We start from the raw sequence: 21,893 nt of genomic DNA, 5'->3' as shown, positions 1-21,893 counted from the left end.
CCTGCTCTCCTCCTTGCACTCCAGGGCCAACCCTGCTGCCTTCCTCACCCTCCAGGGCTAGGCCCCGCTCACATGTACACCCTCCAGGACCTGGGCCCACTCCCCATGATGCCCACCAGGGTCGGGCCTCGCTCTGCTACTCAGGCTCCAGGGCCCAGCTCTGCTCCCCTCCTCACCCTCCAGGGCCAGCTCTGCATCCCTTCTACCATCCCAGGCTAGGCCCCCCTCCCCTCCTCGCCCTCCAGGGTCAGGCCCCACTCCCCTCTGGCATGGCCATCACTGCCCTCCAGGGCATGGGCTCTGCTCCCCTCCTCGCCCTCCAGGGCCTGAGCCCCGCTGCCCTCCTCACCCTCCTTGCCATCCATGCTTGCTCCCCTGCTTGCCATCCATGGTGCTGTCCCCTCCATTCGTTGCCCATCAGAGCTTGACCCCACTCCCATCCACACTCTCCAGGGCCTGACCCCGCTCCCCTCACTGCCTTCCAGGGCCTCACCCAGAAATCCTCGCCACCAACCAGGGTCTGACCCTGCTTCCCTATTCACCCTCCAAGGCCTGGCCCTACTCACCTCCATGCCCTCCATGGACTAGGACCCACTCACCTCACTGCCTTCCAGGCACTGGCCCTATTCTCCTCGCCACCCTCTAGGGCCTGACCCCGTTCCCTCCCTCGTTCCCCAGGGCTGGACCATGCTCCTCTCCTTGCCCTCCAAGGCCTGGGGTCCAGTGCCCGCCTCACCCTCCAGAGCCTGGGGCCTGGTGCCCTCCTCACCCTCCAGGGCCAGGCCATGTTACCCTCAGGCATGGCCATCACTGCCATCCAGGACATGGTCCTTGCTCCCCACTTTGCCCTCCAAGGCCAGGCCGCTCCTCTTGCCTGCCTCCAGGGCAGAGCCCTGCTCCCCCACTACCCTACAGTGCAGGACCCCAGTCCCTTCCTTGCCTTCCAGGGCTGCGCCTTGCTCCCCAACTCACCCTCTAGGGCCTAGACCCAGCTCCCCTCCTTGCCCTCCAGGGCCACGCCCTGCTCACCTCCATTCACTCCAGGGCCTGGGCCTCATTCCTTCCGCACGCTCCAGGGCCTGACTCTGCTCCCCTCCTTGACCCCCAAGACCTGGCCATGCTCACCTACATACCCTCCATGGACTGAGCCCCGATCCCCTCACTGTCTTCCAGGGCCTGACCCTGCTCGCCTCTTTGCTCTCCAGGACGTGGCCCTTCTCACATCCATGCCCTCCATGGCCTGGGCCCCGTTCCTTCCTAGCTCTCCAGAACCTGGTCTCAGTTCCCTCCTCGCCCTCCAGGACTGGACCCTACTCCTCTCCTCACCTCCAGGGCCTGGGTCCCACTCCCCTCCCTTACCTTCCAGGGCCTGGCCCAGATCCCCTCACCACCAACCAGGGCCTGACCCTGCTCCCCTCCTCACCCTCAAGGACCTGGCAATGACACATCCATGCCCTCTATGGCCTGGCCCTGTTCCCTACTCACCCTCCAGGGCCTGGGCCCTGATCCTCTCGCCACCCTCCAGGGCCAGGCCCTGCCCCCTCCTTGCACTCCAGGGCTGGGCCCCCTCCACTAATCACACCCAAGGACCAGGCACTGCTCCCCTCCTCACCATCCTAGGCAAGGCCCCACTCCACTTCTTGCCCTCATGGCTCAGGCAATTTCCCCTCCTTGCCCTCCAGGGCTTGGCCCCCATCCCCTCTCACCCTAAAGGGCAGGGCCACACTCCCCTCATCACCCTCCAGGGCCTGACCCCAGCTCCCTTCTATGCCCTCCAGGACCAGGCCTCACTCCCCTCCTCGCCCTCAACAGCCTGTATCTAGCTCCCCTCCTCGCCCTTCAGGGCTGGGCTATGCTCCCCTCCTCACAGTCCAGGGCCAGGCCCCACTCACCTCAGGAACATCACTGCCCTCCAGGGCATTGGTCCCGCTCCTCTCCTCGCCCTCCACGGCCAGTCCCCGCACCTACTGCCACCCTCCAGGGCCAGGCCCAGCTGCCCTTGCTGCCCACCAGGGCCAGGCCCTGCTCCCCTCCTAGGCCTCCAGGGCCTGGCCATGCTCCCCTCCTAGGCCTCCAGAGCCAGGCCCTGCTCCCCTCCTAGGCCTCCAGGGCCTGGCCACGCTCACCTTGATGCCCACAAGAGTCAGACCTGGCTCCCCTACTTATGCTCCAGGGCCCGGCCCTGCTCCCCTCTTCACCCTCCAGGGCCAGGCCCTGCACCCCTCCTTAAAATCCTGGGCCACGCCCCACTCCCCTCCTCGCCCTCCAGGGCCAGGCCCTACTCCCCTCCTCACCATCCTGGGCCAGGCCCCACTCCCCCCTCCTCCTCCAGGGCCTGGGACCTGATCCCCTCGCCGCCCTCTAGGGCAAGGCCCTGCCCTCTCCTTGTCCTCCAGGACCGGCCCCCCTCCCCTAATCGCCCTCATGGACCAGGCCCTGATCTCCTCCTCACCATCCTGAGCCAGGCCCCCCTCTTCTCCTTGCCCTCATGTACCAGGCCAAATTCCCCTCCTTGCCCTCCATGGCCCTGCCCTGTTCCTTCCTCGCCCTCCAGGGCCTGGCCCTGCTCCCCTCCTCACCATCCAGGGCCAGGCCCTGCTCCCATCCTCACCCTCTAGGGCCTGGGGCCTGAACCCTGCTCACCCTCCAGGGCCTGGCCCTGCTCCCCTCCTCGCCTTCCAGGGCCTGGGAACTGCTGCCTTCCTTACCCTCCAAGGCAAGGAGGGGAGCAGGTCTCATATCCTGGAGGGCATGATGGCTGTGCTTGAGGGGAGTAGTTCCTGACCCTGGAGGGCAAGGAGGGGAGCAGGGACAGAACTTGGAGGGCGAGGAGGGGAGCGGAGTCAGGCCCTGCTTGGTGGCAAGTGGAACGGTCCATGAACAGGAAGTGGAGAGAGAATGGGGCACAGGCCCTGGAGAACAAGAAGGGGAGCAGGCCCATGTCCTGGAGGGCAGTGATGGCCGTGCCTGAGGGGAGTGGGGCCTGACCCTGGAGGGCGAGGTGGGGAGGGGGGCCTAGCTTAGGATTTTGAGGAGGGGTGTGGGGCCTGGCCCTGCAGGGCAAAGAGGGGAGCAGGGCTGGGCCATGGAATATGAGAGGGGAGCGAGGCCAGACTGTGGGCATCAAGGTGAGCAGGCATAGACCCCGGAGAGTGAGCAGGGCAGCATGACCTGGCCCTGGAGGGTGAGGAGGGGAGCAGGGCCCATGCCCTGGAGGGCAGTGATGGACATACCTGAGAGAGTGGGGCCAAGCCCTGGACTGTGAGGAGGGGAGCAGGGCTCAGCCCTGAAGGGCTAGGAGGGGAGTTGCGCCCAGGCCATGGAGGGCGAGGAGGGGAGCAGGTCCTGGTTTGGAGGGCGTGGAGGGGAGATGGGTTAGGCCCTGGAGGGTGAGGACTGGAGCAACGCCTGGCCCTGGAGGGCGATGAGGCATCGTGCCCAGGCCCTGGAGGGCAAGGATGGGAGCAGGGCCTGACCCTGTAGGGTGAGGAGGGGTGCTGGGCCCAATCCTAGAGAGCTTTGAGGGGAGCATGGCCCAGCCCCTTAGGGCAAGGAGGGGATGGGGCCCAGGCCCTGGAGGGTGAGGAGAAGAGCGAGGCCCATACCCTGGAGGGCGATGTTGGCTGTTCCTGAGGGGAGAAGGTTCTGGTCCTGAAGGACGAGGAGGGAACTGGGCCCAGGCTCTGGAGGGCTAGGAAGAAACGGGGCCAGGCCATGGAGGGCATGGATGTGAGCAGGGCCAGGCCCTGAAAGGCGATGAAGGGAACGGGGTCAGGCCCTCTAGGGCAAGGATGGGAGTGGGGGCAGGTCCTGGAGGCTACAGAGGGGAACAGGGCCAGGTCCTGGAAAGCAATGAGGGGACTGGGGCCCAGGCCGATGATGGCATGGATGTGAGCAGGCCAGGTCCTGGAAGGTGAGGTGGGGAGCAGGGCCTATGCTCTGGAGGGCAGTGATGCCCTTCCTGAGGGGAGTGGGCCCTAGCCTGGAAGGCAGTGAGGGGAGCGAGACCGAGGCCCTGGAGGGTGAGGAGGGGAACAGGGCCCCGGCCCAAGAGGGCAAGGAGGGGAGCAAGGCCTGACCCTGTAGGGTGATGAGGGGAGCTGGCCCAGCCCAGAAGGTTAAGGAAGGGAGCTGGGCCTGGACCTGAAGGGCAAGTCGGGGAGCGGGACCCAGGTCCTGGAGGGTGAGGAGGGGAGTGGGGTCAGGCCCTGGAGGGTGGCGAGGGGAACAGGGCCAGGCCCTGGAAGGCAGTGAGAGGACCGGGACCCAGGTCCAGGAGGGTGAGGAGGGGAGCAGGGTCAGGTCCTTGAGGGCGAGGAGGGTAGAGGGGGCAGGCCCTGGAGGCTGGCAAGAGGAACTGGGCCAGGCCCTGGAAGGCAGTGAGGGGAGTGGAACCCAGGCCCTATGGGCCAGAAGGGGAGTGGTGTCCTGCACTGGAGGGCAGCGGGGTCAGAAGGGTCCAGCCCTGGAAAGCTGCTAGAGGAGCAGAGCCAGGCCCTGGAGGGTGAGGTGGGGAGCGGGGCCCACACCCTGAAGGGCAGTGATGCCATTCCTGAGGTGAGTGGTGCCTAGCCCTGGAAGGCAGTCTGGGGAGCAGGACCCAGGTCCTGCAGGGCGAGGAGGGGAGCAGGGTCAGGCCCTGGAGGGTGGCGAGGGGAACAGAGCCAGGCCCTGGAAGGCAGTGAGGGGATCAGGGCCCAGTCCAATGAGGGCATGGAGGTGAGCAGGGCCAGCCCTGGAGAGCAAGGAAGGGAGTGAGGTCAGGTCCTGGAGGGTGAGGAGGAAAGCAGGGTCCCAGGTCCTGGAGGCTGAGGAGGGGAGCAGGTTCAGGTCCTGGAGGGTGAGGAGAGGAGAGGGGTCAGGCCCTGGAGGGTGGTGAGGGGAACAGCCCCAGGCCCTGGAAGGCAGTGAGGGGAGCGGGACCCAGGTCCTGGAGGGCAAGCAGGTGAACAGTGTCCTATACTTGAGGGCAGCATGGGGAGCAGGGTCCGGCACTTGAAAGTGGCAAAAGGAGTGGAGCCTGGCCCTGGAGGGTGAGGTGGGGAGCAGGGCCCAGGCCCTTAAGGTCAGTAATGCCCTTCCTAAAGGGAGTGGGCCCTAGCCCTAGAAGACAGTGCGGAGAGCGAGACGGAGGCCCTGGAGGGTGAGGAGGGGAGCAGGGCCCAGTCCCAAGAGAGCAAGGAGGGGAGCAGGTCCCAGGCCCTGGAGGGCGAGGATGGGAGAAAGGCTTGACCCTGTGGGGTGATGAGTTCACCTGGCCCTGGAGGTCAAGGAGGGGATCGGGGCCTGGCCCTGGAGGGCGAGGAGGGGAGTGGGGCCCATGACCTGGAGGGCAGTGATGGCCATTCCTGAGGGGCGTGGGGCCTGGCGCTGGACTGTGAGGAGGGGAGCAGAGCCCAGCCCTGAAGGGCTAGGAGGGGTGTTGGGCCCAGGCCATGGAGGTTGAAAGGAGTGGGTCCTGGTTTGGAGGGCGTGGAGGGGAGTTGGGTCATACCCTGTAGGGTGAGGAGGGGAGCAGGGCCTGGCCCTGGAGGGCGATGAGGGATCGTGCCCAGGCCCTGGAGGGCAAGGATGGGAGCAGGGCCTGACCCTGTAGGGTGAGGAGGGGTGCTGGGCCCAGCCCTAGAGGGTGTTGAGGGGAGTGTGGCCCAGCCCCTTAGGGCAAGGAGGGGATGGGGTCCAGGCCCTGGAGGGTGAGGAGGGGAGGCTGGCCTGGCCCTGGTATGCAGCATGGGGAGTGGGGCCCAGGCCCTGAAGGCAAGGAAGCGAGCAAGGCCCAGCACTGGAGGGCTAGGAGGGGAGCAAGGCCCTTCCCTGGAAGGCAGGGAGGGTAGCAGGGTCCAGGCCCTAGAGGATGAGGAGGGGAGCAGTGCCTGGACCTCTTGGCCAAAGAGGGGAGTGGAGTCCTGACTGGAGGGCAGCGGGGGAAGTAGGGCCCTGCCCTGGTGGGCCAAGAGGAGCAGGCCTGGCCCTGGAGGGTGGTGATGGCTGTTCCTGAGGGGAGAAGTGCTTGGCCCTGGAGGTTGAGGAGGGCAGCAGGGCCTAGGCCTGGAGGTGAGGAGGGGAGAAGGTTCTAGTCCTGTAGGGCGAGGAGGGGGCAGGGACTGGCCCTTGCGGGCTGCAAGGGGATCAGGTCCCAGGCCCTGGAGGCAGAGGTGGGGAGGAGGGCCTGGCCCAGCATGGTGAGGAGGGGAGTAGGGTCCAGCCCTGGGGGGCAAGGAGGGAGCGAAGCATGGCCCTGGTGGGCAGCAAGGGGAACACAGCCCAGGCCCTGGTGGGCAAGGAAGTGAGAAGGGTAAGCACAACAAGGGGAGTAGGCCTGCACTAGAGGGCAGCAGGGAGAGTAGGGCCCTGCCTTGGCTGCAGAAAGAGGAGCGGGCCTGGCCCTGGAGGGTGAGGAGAGGAGCAGGGTCAGGCCCTGGAGCATGAGGAGGGGGCAGTGCCTGGCCCTTGAGGGCCGCGAGGGGATCAGGTCCCAGGCCCTGGAGGGGGCAGTGGAGAGGAGGGCCTGGCCCAGGACGGTAAGGAGGGCAGTAGGGCGTAGCCCTGGAGGGCTAGGAGGGGAGTGGGGCATGGCCCTGGTGGGCAGCAAAGGGAGCACGGCCCAGGCCTGGTGGGCAAGGAAGTGAGAAGAGTAAGCCCCTGGAGTGTGGCGAGGGGAGCAGGACAGGGCCATGGATGGCATAGAGGGAAGTGAGGTCCTGCACTGGAGGGCAACAAGGGGAACAGGGCCCAGGCCCTGGAGGGCGAGAATGGTAGGAGAGCCTGACCCTCTAGGATGAGGAGGGGAGTTGGGCCTGGACCTGGAGGGCCAGGAAGGGACCATAGCCAAGGCCCTGGAGGGCTAGGTGGGGAGCAGTGTCCAGCACTGGAGGGTGGTGAGGGGAACGGAGCCAGGCCCTGGAAGGCAGTGAGGGGATCAAGGCCCAGTCCGTGGAGGGCATGGGGTTGAGCAGGGCCAGGCCTTGGAGGGCACGGATTGGAGCGGGGCCCAGGCCCTGTTTGGCAAGGAGGGGAGCAGGGCTCAGGTCCTGGAGGGCAAGCAGGGGAGCAGTGGCCGGCGCTGGAGGGCCAGGAGGGGAGCCGTGTCCAGCTTTGGAGGGTGGCTAGGGAAGCAGTGCCTGGCACTGGAAGGCAAGGAGGGGAGCAAGGTCCAAGCCCTAGAGGGCGAGGAAGGGATCAGGGCCTCGCCCTGGAGGGCAAGGAGGGAAAGTGGGTCCTGCACTGGAGGGCAGTGGTGGGAGCGGGGCCTGCCCTGGTTGGCAGCAAAGGAGCAGGGCCCAGGCCCTAGAGTGCAAGGAAGTGAGCAGGGTCAGGCTCTGGAGCGCTGCGAGGGGAGCAGGGCAGGGCCATGGAGGGCATAGAGGGAAGCAGGGTCCCGCACTGGAGGGAAATTAGGGGAGCGGAGTCCGGCCCCGGAGGGTGAGGTTGGGAGCAGGGCCTGACCCTGGAGGGCGGGGAGAGGAACGGGGTCCAGGAGCTAGAGGGCCAGGAGGGGAGCAGAGCCGACCCTCTTGGGCAAGAAGGGGAGTGGGATCTTGCACTGGAGTGGGGCGGGGGGAGTAGGGCCCTGCCCTGGAGGGCAGCAGGAGAAGCAGGCCTGCCCCTGGAGGTGAGGAGAGGAGCAGGGCCCACGCCCTGGAGGGCAGTGTTGGCTGTTCCTGAGGGGAGAAGGTCCTGGCCGTGGAGGGTGAGGAGGGCAGCAGGGCCTAGGCCCTGGAGGTGAGGAGGGGAAGAGGGTCCGGTCTTCGAGGGCGAGGAGGGAACTGGGCCCAGTCTCTGGAGGGCTAGGAAGGAACAGGGCCCAGGCCATGGAGGGCATGGATGTGAGCAGGGCCAGGTCTTGGAGGTCAAGGAGGGGAGACGGGTCAGGTCCTGGAGGGCGAGGAGCAGAAGGGGGAAGGCCCTAGAAGCTGGCTAGGGGAATGCGTCCAGGTCCTGGAAGGCAGTGAGTGGAGTGGGACCCAGGGCATGGAGGGCATGGAGGGGAGCAGCTCCAGGCCCTGGAGGGTGGCAAGGGGAACTGGGCCAGGCCCTGGAAGACAGGAGCAGGACCCAGGTCCTGGAGGGTGGCGAGGGGAACTGGGCCAGGCCCTGGAAGGCAGTGACACGCTCAGGGTCCAGTCCATCGAGGGCATGGATGTGAGCAGGGCCAGGCCCTGGAGGGCGAGGAGGGGAGCGGGGTCAGGTCCTGGAGAGTGAGGAGGGGAGAAGCTCCAGGCCCTGGAGGCTGAGGGGAACTGGGCCAGGCCCTGGAAGGCAGTGAGGGTAGCAGGTCCCAGGCCCTGGAGGGCAAGGAGGGGAACAGGGTCCTGCACTGGAGGGCAGCGGGGGAGCAGGTTCCTGCCCCTGGAGGGTGAGGTGGGGATCAGGACCCATGCCCTGGAGGGCAGTGATACCCTTCCTTGGGGAGTGCGGCCTAACCCTGGAAGACAGCGAGAGAAGTGAGCCAGACTCTTGAGGGCGAGAAGGGGAGCAGGGCCCAGGCCCAAGAGGCCAAGGATGGGAGTAGGGCCCTGGCCCTGGAGGGCGAGGATGGGAGAAAGGCCTGACCCTGTAGGGTGAGGAGGGGAGCTGGCCCAGCCCAGGAGGTCAAGGAAGGGAGCTGGGCCCATGCCCCGGAGGGCAGTGATCGCCATTTCTGAGGGGAGTGGGCCCCAGCCATGGACTGTGAGGAGGGGAGCACGGCCCAGCCCTGAAGGGCTAGGAGGGGAGCTGGGCCCAAGCCATGGAGGGTGCGGAGGGGAGCTGGGCCCAGACCTGGACGGCAAGGATGGGAGCAGGGCCCAACCCTGGAGGGTGAGGAGGGCAGCTGGGCCTGCCCTGGAGGGCGAGGACTGGAGCAACACCTGGCCCTGGAGGGCAATGAGGGGTCGTGCCCAGGCCCTGGAGAGCAAGGATGGGAGCAGGGCCTGACCCTGTAGGGTGAGGAGGGGTGCTGGGCCCAATCCTAGAGGGTGTTGAGGAGAGCATGGCCCGGCCCAATAGGGAAAAGAGGGGATGGGGCCCAGGCCCTGGAGGGTGAGGAGGGGAGGCTGGCCTGGCCCTGGTGGGCAGCAAGGTGAGCAGGGCCCAGGTCCTGTAAATGAGGAAGTGAGCAGGGCTCAGCACTGCAGGGATAGGGGGGAACAAGGCCTGACTCTGCAGTGTGAGGAGGGCTGTTGGGCCCAGCCCTTGATGGTGCTGAGGGAAGCATGACCTGGCTTTTTAGGGCGAGGAGGGGATGGGGGCCAGGCCCGGTGGGCGAGGATGGGAACTCCGCATGGCCCGTGAGGGCAAGGAGAAGAGGGGGGCCTGGCCCAGGACTGGAAGGAGGGGAGCTGGGCCTGGTCCTTGAGGACAATTAGAGGAGGGGGGCCAGCCCTGGAGGGCAAGGAGGGGGTAGTGTCTGGTCCTGGAGAGCTGTGAGGGGAATCAGTTCTCAGGCACTAGAGGGGGAGGTGGGGAGGGGTCCTGGCCCAGGATGGTGAGGAGAGGAGTAGGGCCTGGCCCTGGAGGGCGAGGAAGGGAGTGGGACGTCCCTGGTGGGCAGCAAAGAGGAGCACGGCCCAGGCCCTGGTGGGCAAGAACATGAGCAGGGTAAGCCCCTGGAGCTCGGGGAGGGGAGCAGGGCGGGGCCATGGATGGCATAGAGGGAAGTGGGGTCCCGCACTGGAGGGCAAAAAGGGGAACAGGGCCCAGGCCCTGGAGGGCAAGGATGGGAACAGGGCCCAACCCTCTAGGATGAGGCGGGGAGTTGGGCCTGGACCTGGAGGGCAAGGAAGGGACCACAGCCAAGGCCCTGGAGGGCCAGGAGGTGAGCAGTGTCCAGCACTGGAAGGTGGTGAGGGGAACGGGCCAGGCCCTGGAAGGTAGTGAGGGGATCGAGGCCCAGTCCATGGAGGGCATGGAGGGGAGCAGGGCCAGGCCTTAAACGGCGAAGAGGGGAGCAGTGCCCGGCGCTGGAGGGCCAGGAGGGGAGCAGTGTCCAGCTCCAGAGGGGGGCTAGGGAAGCGGGGCCTGGCCCTGGAAGCTAGGAGGGGAGAAGGATCCAGGACCTAGAAAGTGAGGAAGGGGTCAGGGCCTGGCCCTCGAGGGCAAGGAGGGAAGGTGGCTCCTGCACTGGAGGGCAGTGGAGAGAGCGGGGCCTGCCCTGGTGGGCAGAAAAGGAGCAGGGCCTGACCCTGGAGGGCGGGGAAAGGAACGGGGTCCAGGAGCTAGAGGGCGAGGAGGGGAACAGAGCTCGACCCTCCTAGGCAAAGAGGGGAGCAGGATCCTGTCTGGAGGGCAGCAGGGGGAGTAGGGCCCTGCCCTGGAGTGTGGCAAGAAGAGCAGGTCTGCCCCTGGAGGGCGAGGAGGGGAGTGGGACCATGCCCTGGAGGGCAGTGTTGGCTGTTCCTGAGGGGAGAAGGTCCTGGCCGTGGAGGGTGAGGAGGGCAGCAGGGCCTAGGCCTGGAGGTGAGGAGGGGAGCAGGGTCAGGTCCTGAAGGGTGAGGAGGGGAGTGTTGTCAGGAACTGGAGGGTGAGGAGGGGTGAGGGGGCAGGCCCTGGAGGCTGGCGAGGGAACGGGGCCAGGCCCTGGAAGGCAGTGAGGGGAGTGGATCCCAGGTCCTTGATGGAAAGGAGGGGAGCTTGGTCAGGCCCTGGAGGCTCACAAGGGGAATGGGGTCAGGCCCTGGAAGGCAGTGAGGGGAGCAGGGACAGGCCCTGGAAGGCAGTGAGGGGAGCGGGACCCAGGTCCTGGAGGGCAAGGAGGGAAGCAGGGTCCTGCACTGGAGGGTGGCAGGGGAAGCAGGTCCTGCTCTGAAGGGTGGCAAGGGGAGCGGAGCCTGGCCCTGGAGGGCAAGGTGGGGAGCAGGGCTCATGCCCTGGAGGGCAAGGAGGGAAACTGGGCCCAGGCCCTGGAGGGCAAGGAGGGGAGCGGGTCAGGTCCTGGAGGGCAAGGAGGGAAACTGGGCCCAGGCCCTGGAGGGCAAGGAGGGGAGCGGGTCAGGTCCTGGAGGGCAAGGAGGGGAGCGGGGTCCTGCACTGGAGGGCGAGGAGGGGAGCAGGTCAGGTCCTGGAGGGCGGCAAGGAAAGCAGGGCAGGGCCCTGGACAGCGAGTAGGGGATCCGGGACTAGGCCCTGGAGGGCAAGGAGGGGAGCAGGGCAGGGCCGAGGAGGTGAGGAGGGTAGGGGGCCCAGGCCCTGGAGGCTGCGGTGGTGAGCTGGGCCAGGCCTTCAAGGGCAAGGAGGGGAGCTGGGCCCAGGCCCTAGAGAGCGAGGAGGGGAGCAGGGCCGGGCCCTGGAGGGCAAGGAGGGGAGCAGGGTCCTGCACTGGAGGGCAGCATGGGGAACGGGGCCCAGGTCCTGGAAGGCAACAGGTGAGCTGGGCCCGGCCCTGGAGGTGAGAGATCTGAGCCTGGATCACGGTTCACCTATTTTAGACTGGGCCTCCATCTTGTTATTTGGGCCTGATAGCTCCCCTCCTCACTCACCAGGGCCTGGGCCCTGCTCCCCTCAGCTCCTTCCAGGGCCAAACCCAGCTCCCCTCCTTGCCCTAAAGGGCCTTGGCCCTGCTCCTCTGCTTGCCCTAAAGGGACTGGGCCCCACTCCCCTCCTTGCCTTCCAGGGCCAGAAAATGCTCTCCTAAGGTGCAGGCCTCCTCGCCCTCCAGGGCCCGGCCCAGCTCAGCTTGCTGCCTTCCAGGGCTGGAGGATGCTCCCCTCACAGCCCTCCAGGTCCAGACCCCGCTCCCCTCCTCACACTCCAGGGCCTGGGCCTTGCTCCTCTGCTCGCTCTCAAGGGGCTTGGCCCCACTCCCCTTCTTGCCATCCAGGGAATGGGCCCCGCTCATGTCATCACCCTCCAGGGCTGGACCCCGCTCCCTTCCTCGCTATCCAGAGCCTGGGCCCCGCTCCCCTCCTCACTCTCCAGGGACGGCACCACTCCTACCTCACACTCCAGGGCTGATGCCGTGCTCCCCTCACCGCCCTCCAGGGCTGGGCCCTTCTCCCCTCTTTGCCCTCCAGGGAGTGGGCCCCGCTTCCTTTCTAGCCCTCCAGGGCCTGTGCCATGGTCCTTTGCTCGCCCTCCAGGCACTGGGTCCTGCTCCCCTCCTTGTCCTCCAGAGCCCAGCCGGGATCCCCTCCTCACCCTCCAGGGCCTGGGCCCTATTTCCTCCTCACCCTCCAAGGCCTGGGCCCTGTTCCCTCCTCGCCCTCCAGGGCCATACCCTGCTCCCCTCCTCACCCTCCAGGAAATGGGCCCCACTCCCTTCATCGCCCTCCAGGGACTGGACCCCGCTCCCCTCCTCACCCTCCAGGGCCAAACTCTGCTCCTCCTCTAGCCTTCCAGGGACTGGGCCCCGCTCCCCTTGCCACCCTCCAGTGCCGGACCCTGCTCCCCTCCTCGCTCTCCAGGGATGGGTGCCACTCCCCACCTCGCACTCCAGGGCCTGTGCCCTGCTCCCCTAGCCACCCTCCAGGGCTATACCAGGCGCCACTCGCTGCCCTCCATGGCCAGACCCCACTCCATCCTCGCCCTGCAGGGCCTGGGCCCTGCCCCACTTCTCTCCCTTCTGGGAGAGACCCCACTCCCCTCCTGGCCCTCAAGGGCCTGGTCCCTGCTCCCCCATCACCCTCCTGGGAGTGGGCCCTGCTCCCCTTGCAGCCCTCCAGGATCAGACCCTGCTCCCCTCCTAACTCTCCAGGGCCTGGGCCCTGCTCCACTCCTCGCCTTCTTGCCAAGCTCTGCTGCACTACTCGCCCTTCAGGGCCTGGCCCCGCTCCCCTCCTCACCCTCCAGGGTCTGGGTCCAGCTCCCTTCATCGCCTTCCAGGGCCAGACCCCGCTGCCCTCCTTGCCCTCCAGGCACTGGGCCCAGCTCCCATCCTCCCCCTCCAGAGCCGGACTCAGCTCTGCTCCTCATTCTCCGGGCAAAACCCCGCTCCCCTCTGGCCCTCCAGGGCCTGGGCCCCACTCCCCTCCTTGCAATCCAGGGGCAGACTCTGCTCCCCTCCTCAGTCTCCAGGGCCTGGGCCCTGCTCTACTCATGACCTCCAGGTCCGAAGCCCGCTCCCCTCCTCGCCCTCCAAGTCCTGGGCCTTGCTCCCCTCCTTGCCCTTTTTCATTTTACCTGCTCTGACTCCCCATACTGAAGGCCTCAATGAACGCCCATGCAAATACAGCCTGTTCAGGCTGCACTGCTTCACTCTGCAATCTGTTCATCAGGAACTCCATGCAGTCACTGCCACAATTCTCCTGCTTCTTAAAGCTGTTCTGACCCACAGCTGATTTTAATTTCCTCCCACTCTACCTGTTAATGAGCTCTACCCTCTTCCCCCCAGCCCTCCAGCCCACTACTCTCCTAAGATAGAGAATCTGCAACAATCTTGCCTCACTGCCAGCCATTCACATCCTGTCTTCCTACCAGGTGTGAGAAGAGCAATTTTCAACTAGAAAAAATTATATCCCTCTTTTTTTTTTTGACAGGCAGAGTGGACAGTGAGAGAGAGAGAAAGGTCTTCCTTTTGCCGTTGGTTCACCCTCCAATGGCCGCCGCGGCCGGCGCGCTGCGGCCAGCACACCGCGCTGATCCGATGGCAGGAGCCAGGTGCTTCTCCTGGTCTCTCATGGGGTGCAGGGCCCAAGCACCTGGGCCATCCTCCACTGTACTCCCTGGCCACAGCAGAGAGCTGGCCTGGAAGAGGGGCAACCTGGACAGAATCCAGCGCCCCAACCGGGACTAGAACCCAGTGTGCTGGCGCCGCAAGGTGGAGGATTAGCCTAGTAAGCCGCGGCGCCGGCTGAATTATATCCCTCTTAAAACCTATCACTATTCATGAAATCTATCGATTCAGATGTAAGCAATTATTTTATTTCGCTCTCAACCATTCAGAGAACATACAGATGTATGCACATATGACATTCCTGATGGATGTATCTAAAAATAAATTTCTATTTAATATTAACCTATGAAAACAGATCATAACAATATGCTCCTGAATTATTTGGAAACAGATTCACTAAGTAGTTTCTATACAAGTGTTACCTATTAAATCTCCTTTTTATAATTTCTTTCAGTGCTAGTTGCTTATAGCATTCATAAAAGTATATAATCTTGTGGCCAGCACTGTGATGTAGCAGGTAAACACATCACCTGCAGTACTGGCATCCCATACGGGTGCTGGTTTGAGTCCTGGATGCTCCACTTCTTTTTTTTTTTATCTTTTATTTAATGAATATAAATTTCCAAAGTACGACTCATGGGTTACAATGGCTTCCCCCCCCATACCGTCCCTCCCACCCACAACCCTCCCCTTTCCCACTCCCTCTCCCCTTCCATTCACATCAAGATTCATTTTCGATTATCTTAATATACAGAAGATCAGCTTAGTATACCTTAAGGATTTCAACAGTTTGCTCCCACACAGAAACATAAAGTGAAAAATAATAGATGATTTTTTTTAAATGATGATGAAATCAGATCAGACCTATTGTCATGTTTAATCCCAGTGAGAGTCAAGTTGGGAATTGATAATTTCTTTTTCTTTTTTTTTTTTTTTTACAGAAGATCAGTTTAGTGTACATTAAGTAAAGATTTCAATCGTTTGCACCCCCATAGAAACACAAAGTGAAATATACTGTTTGAGTACTCGTTATAGCATTAAGCCTCAGTGTACAGCACATTAAGGACAGAGATCCTACATGAGGAGTAAGTTCACAGTGACTCCTGTTGTTGACTTTACAAATTGACACTCCTGTTTATGGCATCAGTAATCTCCCTATGCACCAGTCATGAGTTTCCAAGGCTATGGAAGCCCCTTGAGTTCTCCGACGCTTATCTTGTTTAGACAAGGTCATAGTCAAAGTGGAGGTTCTCTCCTCCCTTCAGAGAAAGGTACCTCCTTCTTTGAAGACCTGTTCTTTCCACTGGGATCTCACTCACAGAGATCTTTTTGCCAGAGTGTCTTGGCTTTCCATGCCTGAAATACTCTCATGGGCTTTTCAGCCAGATCCGAGTGCCTTTAGGGCTGATTCTGAGGCCAGAGTGCTATTTAGGACATCTGCCATTCTATGAGTCTGCTGAGTATCTCACTTCCCATGTTGGATCACTCTCCCCTTTATTTATTCTATCGGTTAGTGTTAGCAGATACTAGACTTGTTTATGTGCTCCCTTTGACTCTTAGTCCTTTCATTATGATCAATTGTGAACTGAAATTGATCACTTGGAATAGTGAGATGGCATTGGCACATGCCACCTTGATGGGATTGAATTGGAATCCCCTGGTATGTTTCCAACTCTACCAATTGGGGCAAGTCAGCCCGAGTGGATGCTCCACTTCTGATCCAGATCTCTGCTATGGCCTGGGAAAGAAGTAGAAGATGCCCCAAGTCCTTGGGCTCCTGAACTCCCATGGGAGACCCAGAAGAAGCTCCTGGTTTCTGGCTTTGGATCAGCTCAGCTCCAGCTATTGTGTTCACCTGGGGAGTGAACCAGGAGATGGAAGACCTCTCTTTCTCTTTCTCTTTCTCTTTCTCTTTCTCTTTCTCTTTCTCTTTCTCTTTCTCTTTCTCTTTCTCTTTCTCTTTCTCTTTCTCTGCCGCTGCCTCTGCTTCTGCCTCTCTGTAACTCTGACTTTTAAGTAAATAAATAAATAAATAAATCTTGAAAATATAAATCATCTAATATGGTTTCCTCCTTCTATCATGAATCTGAATAAAATGTGAATGTGAATAAAACATAAGCTGGACAGTGGCCATGGGGTAGGGGATGGAGGGAGAGTTGACGAGGTCAAGGTGGGAAGGCTAGGTTAACACTGTGACTCGCAGGGTTTTATAGTAACAGATTGCTGGTTTACTCACTGTACAGGTCCATCATTTGTGGCAGGGGACTCTGCTCACAGAAGTCATACTATCTTTGTTACCCAGGCGTGCCAAGCAAGCATAGTAGAATCCTGTCCCATGATAGCACAAGGAAAAGGGAACACGGTAACACAAAACCTATCCCTTTCAACTTCTTCCTCACATGGCTCTCCTTAGTCAACACAAGTTAGTCAAGCCTAACCTACACCTGGGAGGGGAAGTGGCTGCTGATCAAGTGTATCTTTTTAAAATTGAATTTATTTCTTTGTATTGCAGATCAAAAGCAACATTGAGAGAAAAAAGGCAGAGAGAGATTTTCCAACTGCTGGTTCACACTCCAAATACCTGCAACAGCTGGGACTAGGCTAGGCCAAAGTCAGGATCCAGGAACTCACTCCACAAGGGTGGCAGGAACCCAAAGACTTGGACCATTTTCTGTGTCTCCTGGGCACACTCATAAAAGCTGGAAAAGAAGAGTAGCAGGGACCCAAACTAAGCATTTGATACGGGACATGGGCACTGTAAGTGTTGACTTAACCTACTGTGCCACTACGCTCACACTAATAAAGTTTATTTGATGAAAGATTCTGTGTGCAGCAAAACTCATGTTCAATTCATATGAATATGAATTATGAGCATGTTCTTAATTTTCTTTGTTGTTTTCACCTGAATCTTTACTGTTTCTGAAGATAAGTTCTTTCTCTCAGTAAAAAAAAAAAAGCTTAAAATTTTAAGAAAAAAAAAGGACAAGTGCTAAAACTCTTCCCACATTAACCTACATAAGAATTTAGAATTCTATATCTTCCCACTGAATTGATAACTATATCATTATGAAATCTCTCTGAATATATCTAGTAATAGTTCCTGCATGAAAGTCTGTCTTGTCAGATCTCAAGAGAGTCTTCTATTCAAAATGTGTAGGTATATTTTCAACATTTTTACTCTTAAACATTTAAGGGTTGTATCTTAAATAGCAAATAATTAACTGTTTTTCCATTAAATAAGAAAATTTTGATTTCTAGCTGGATCACTTAGTTAATTTACATTTAAAATTTTGTGATATGTTTTACCTGAATTTAGCATCTTACTTTGTTTCCTGTTTTAGTAGTTTCCTCTTCTCCCTCATTTTGAATCTATATAGTTTGTTACTTAATTTCCTCTCCATTGGTTTGTTGGTTATGTATTCCTTAATTATTTTTGTAGTTACCCTAGCAATTGTCAGATTTACTGCTGACTTATCATCAGTATTTCAAATTTACTACTTTTCACAACACTAGAATCATATTTACTGTAATTGTTTCACTTTCATCTTTTTTCCATTATCAGAATTTAAATTATACACATTTTGAACAAGTAAGGTATCCATGTGATTGCTTTCTAAAGTCAATAACTTAAATTTACCCTTACATTTAATCCTTCTGTTGTTTATCATTCCTGCTTATATTGCTTTGCTTTTATCTTAGATTGTTTTTCTTCTGCCAAAAGCAAAACTCTTTTAAGAATCATTTTCATACAAATTTCTTGCCAATGTATTTTTTTAAGATTCATTTATTGTCTGAGAGTAAGCAAGACAATGAAACAGATATAGATTTGGTAGATAGATAGATATGTAGATAGATATATAGATAGATGGCAGATCATCCGATAGAGATAGAGAAAGAGAGAAAGAGAGAGAGCTCCCAATCTGGTAAGCACTTTAAATGACTACAGTGATTGGGGTTGTGCCAAGCCAAAGCCAGGATCTGAAAGCCTAGTCCAAGTCCCCATATGTGTTGCAGGAACTCAATTACTTGAACCATAACCTGTGCCTCACAGGGTCTGCATTACTAGGAAGCAAGAATCAAAAGCTGTAGGTGGGTATTGAATCCACGTACTCTGGTGTGGAATGTGGGCATCTTTACTGGCCTGTTTAACTGGGAGACCCAACACCTTGCCTCACTGCACTTTATTTGGTACATAAACCTATGTACAAGAGAGGTCTTCAAAAAATTGATGGAAAATGCATATTTTGAAAAATGTACATGAATTCCAAAGCTACAGCAAAATAACTATTTTTATTACCAGTTCTACACAAAATTTTTGAAGTTCACTGCTATTTTGCCTTCCTTGGTAAAGTTTACTCTTGCTTGTACACTTCTAGGTTCCTCTAGTGCTTTCTTCACCTTCAGTCTGTTGCTCCATGGTTTTTTTGTCTCTGAGAAGCTGACTCAGTCTCACTGCTGTACTTCAGAAAGCAACATGAGTTGAGCTTTTCGCTGGTATTAAGAGGATCTCTTAGATTTCAGTTATCAATACTTGTTGTAGCTCATAATGAGATGTGGTTTTCATTGAATATATCCTGTTTACAGTTCACAATAGTTAGTAACAAGCCCTGAGGAGGGCGGATCACTTAGCCTGGTATCACAGAGGAGCTGATGAGGCTGGGGCTGCCCAGCAGGGGCACAGGAGACCTGGGGGAAGCTCAGGCCCCTCTCCCTAGACCCCAGAGCCCAGCCAGAGGCAGCTTGGGACCCTGTCTCGACTCCAGGGCTGGCCAGAGGCAGCTCTGGCCTGTCTCCCTAGACTCATGGGCTGGCAAGTGGGGGACGTAGGCCTGTCTCCTGACCCCAGGGCTGGCCAGGGGAAGCTCGGGCCTGTCTCCCTCTTCTCCAGGGCTGGGGCGGAGAAGCAGCCCAGGCCTGTCTCCCTAGACCCCAGGACTGGCCGGTGGCAGCTCGGTCCAAAATCCCTACACTCCAGGGCTGGACGCTGAGGGGCTTAGGCTTGTCTCCTGACCCCAGGGCTGGCCGGGGGCAGCTCGGGCCCGACTCCCTAGACCCCAGAGCTGGCCAGGGAGCCTGGGCCTGTCTCCCTCTTCTCCAGGGCTGGGGGGGTTGGCCCGGGCCCATCTCCCTAGACCCCTGGGCTGGCCTGTGGGGGGCTTAGGCCTTTCTCCTGACCCCAGGGCCAGCCAAGGAGCTTGGGGCTGTCTCCCTCTACTCCAGGGCGAAGGGGGGGGGGGGTTGGCTCAGGCCCGACTCCATAGACCCAAGGGCTGGCTGGGGGCAGTTCAGGCCCATATCCCTAGACCCCAGGGACGGCCAGGGGCAGCTTGAGCCCGGGTCTCGACTCCAGGGCTGGTTGGGGACTGCTCGGGCCAGTCTCCCTAGAGCCCAGCACCTGCTAGGGGCAGGTTGGGCCTGTCTTCCTCTTCTCCAGGGCCAGGGGGTTGGCCCAGACCCAGCTCCCTAGACCGCAAAGCTGGCCAGGGGCAGCTCATGCTCATCTCCCTAGACTCCAGGGCTGGCCAGGGGCAACTCATGTCTGTCACGACCCCAGGGCTAGCAGGGTGGGGGGGCGGCCTGGGCCCATTTCCCTTGACCCCAGGGCCAGCTGGGGGCAGCATTGGCCTTCTCCTCTTCTCCAGGGCCGGGGGAGGGGGTGGCCCGGGCCCCTCTCCCTAGACCCCAGGGCTGTCCGAGGCAGCTCGGGCCAATCTCCCTAGACCCCAGGGCCAGCCAGAGGCAGCTTGGGCCTTTCGCCCTCTTCTCCAGGGCTGGGGGGTGGGCAGCTGGGGCCCATCTCCCTAGACCCCAGGGCTGCCTGGGGGCAGCTCAGGCCAGTCTCCCTAGACCCCAAGGCCAGCCAGGGGCAGCTTGGGCCTGTCACCCTCTTCTCCAGGGCCAGGGGGTAGGCGGCCCTGACCCATCTCCCTAGACCCCAGGGCCGGCCAGGGGCAGCTTGGGCCCATCTCCCTAGACCCCAGGGCTGCCCGGGGGCAGCTCAGACCTGTGTCTTGAACCCAGGGATGGCCGGGAGTGGCACGGGTCCATATCCTGACTCCAGGGCAGGCCAGGGCCAGCTTGGACCCGTGTCTTGACCCCAGGGCTGGCTGGGGGCAGCTCAGGCCCCTCTCCCTAGACCCTAGGGTTGGCCAGGGGTGTGGCTCAGGCCTGTCTCCTTCGACCCCAGGGGCTGGCCGGGGGCAGCTCAGGCTCATGTCTCATCCCCAGGTCTGGCCAGGGGCAGCTTGGGCCAGTCTCCCTAGACCCCAGAGCCAGCAGGGGGCAGCTTGGGACTGTCTCCCTCTTCTCCAGGGCTGGAGTGGGGGACAGCCTGGGCCATCTCCCTAGACCGCAGGGCTTGCCGGGGGCAGCTCAGGCCCTTGTCTCAATTCCAGGGCCGGCCAGGGGCAGCTTGGGCCTGTCTCCCTCTTCTCCAGGGTTAGTGGGGGGCAGCCCAGACCTGTCTCCCTAGACCCCAGGGCTGGCCGGGGGCAGCTTGGGCCCATTTTCCTAGAGCCCAGGGCCAGCCAGGGGCAGCTCCGGCCCGTGTCTCAATTCCAGGGCCAGCGAGGCGGCAGCTCCGGCCCATGTCTTGACTCCAGGGCTGGCTGGGGGGCAGCTCAGGCCAGTCTCTCTAGACCCCAGGGCCAGCCGGGTGCAGCTCGGGCCTGTGTCTCGACCCCAGGGCTGGCTCGGGGCAGCTCAGGCCTGTCTCCCTAGACCCCAGGGCCAGCCAGGAGTAGCTCGGGCCAGTCTCCCTCTTCTCCAGGGCCAGGGGGTGGGGGCAGCCTGGGCCCGTCTCCCTAGATCACAAGGCTGGCTGGGGGCAGCTCAGGCCCATCTCCCTAGACCCCATGGCCGGCCAGAGGCTGCTCGGTCCTGTCTCCCTCTTCTCCAGGGCCAGGGGTGGGGGTGGCCCGGTCCCATGTCCCTAGACCCCAGGGCTGGCTAGGGGTAGCTCAGTCCCATCTCCCTAGACCCCAGGGCCAGCCAGGGGCAGCTCAGGCCCATGTCTCGCCTCCAGGGCTGTCTGGGGGCAGCTCAGGCCTGTCTCCCTAGACACCAGGGCCAGCCAGGGGCAGCTCGGGCCTGTTTCCTGTCTCCAAGGCTGTCTGGGGGCAGCTCAGGCCTGTATCCCTAGACCCCAGGGCTGCCCAGAGGCAGCTCAGGCCCAAGTCTCAACCATAGTGCTGGCCAGGTGCAGCTCAGGCCTGTCTCCCTAGACCCCAGAGCTGGCCAGGGGCAGATTGGGCCTGTCTCCCTCTTCTCCAGGGCTGGGGTGGGGGGGACGGCCCGGGCTCATCTCTCTAGATCCCAGGGCTGGCCGGGGGTGGCTCGGGCCCTTCTCCTGACTCTAGGACAGCCGGGGGCAGCCCAGGCCTTCTCCCTATATTCCAGAGCCGGCCAGGAGGCAACTCAGGCCAGTGTTGGACTCCCAGGCTGGCTGGGGGCAGCTTGGGCCTGTCTCCCTCTTCTCCAGGGCTGGGGTGGGGGGTGGTCTGAGCCCAACTCTCTAGATCCCAGGGCCGCTTGGGGGAAGCTTGGGCCCATCACTCTAGATCTCAGGGCTGGCTGGGGGCAGCCTGGGCCCGTGTCTCAACTCCAGGGCCGGCTGGGGGCAGTCCGGGCCTATCTCCCTAGACTCCAGGGTTGGCCAGTGGGGTCTTAGGCCTGTCTCTCCCTCTCTCTCTCTCTCTCTCTCTCTTTTTTTTTTTTTTTTTTTTTTTTGGACAGGCAGAGTGGACAGTGAAAGACAGACAGAGAGAAAGGTCTTCCTTTTTCTGTTGGTTCACCTCCCAGTGGCCACTGTGGTCAGCGCACTGCTGCCGGCACACCATGTTGATCCATAGCCAGGAGCCAGGTGTTTCTCCTGGTCTCCCTTGCAGGTGCAGGGCCCAACGACTTGGGCCATACTCCACTGTACTCCTGGGCCACAGCAGGGAGCTGGACTGGAAGAGGAGCAACCGGGACAGAATCCAGCACCCCGACCGGGACTAGAACCCAGGGTGCTGGCACCCCAGGCAGAGGATCAGCCCATTGAGCCATGGTGCCATAGGCCTGTCTCTTGACCCCAGGGCTGTCTGAGGGCAGCTCGGGCCTGTCTTCCTAGACCCCAGGGCCGGCCAGGGGCAGCTTGGGCCTGTCTCCCTCTCTCCAGGGCCAGGGTGGTGGCAGGTAGCTAGGGCCCATCTCCCTAGACCCCAGGACTTGCAGGTGTTTGCTTGGGCCTATCTCCTGACTCCAGGGCCAGCTGGGGGCATCTTGGGTCTCTCTCCCTAGACCCCAGGTATGCCGGGGGGCTTGA

At 60.8% G+C, this 21,893-nt stretch overlaps 1 protein-coding gene across 2 annotated transcripts in view; it reads right to left on the bottom strand.

The window, feature by feature from the left end:
- Positions 1-21,893, bottom strand: part of LOC149120381 (nuclear factor 1 C-type-like) — a 33,026-nt gene that overhangs the window by 7,206 nt on the left and 3,927 nt on the right. Inside the window, exon 1 of one of the 2 annotated variants that reach the window (XR_016226190.1) lies at positions 13,096-13,241. The exons of the other annotated variant lie outside the window; for it this stretch is intronic. The gene's annotated coding sequence lies outside the window, so the exon portion shown is untranslated. Of the gene's footprint in view, positions 1-13,095; positions 13,242-21,893 lie in introns of those variants that run through there. 2 annotated transcript variants of the gene reach the window in all.

Source organism: Oryctolagus cuniculus, chromosome 19 (genome assembly GCF_051225735.1).
Source record: "Oryctolagus cuniculus isolate XC-2025 breed Fujian yellow rabbit chromosome 19, ASM5122573v1, whole genome shotgun sequence".
Lineage (NCBI taxonomy): Eukaryota > Metazoa > Chordata > Mammalia > Lagomorpha > Leporidae > Oryctolagus > Oryctolagus cuniculus.
The sequence above is the reverse complement of the archived record's forward strand: the minus strand, read 5'-3'. Positions and strand labels throughout refer to the sequence as shown.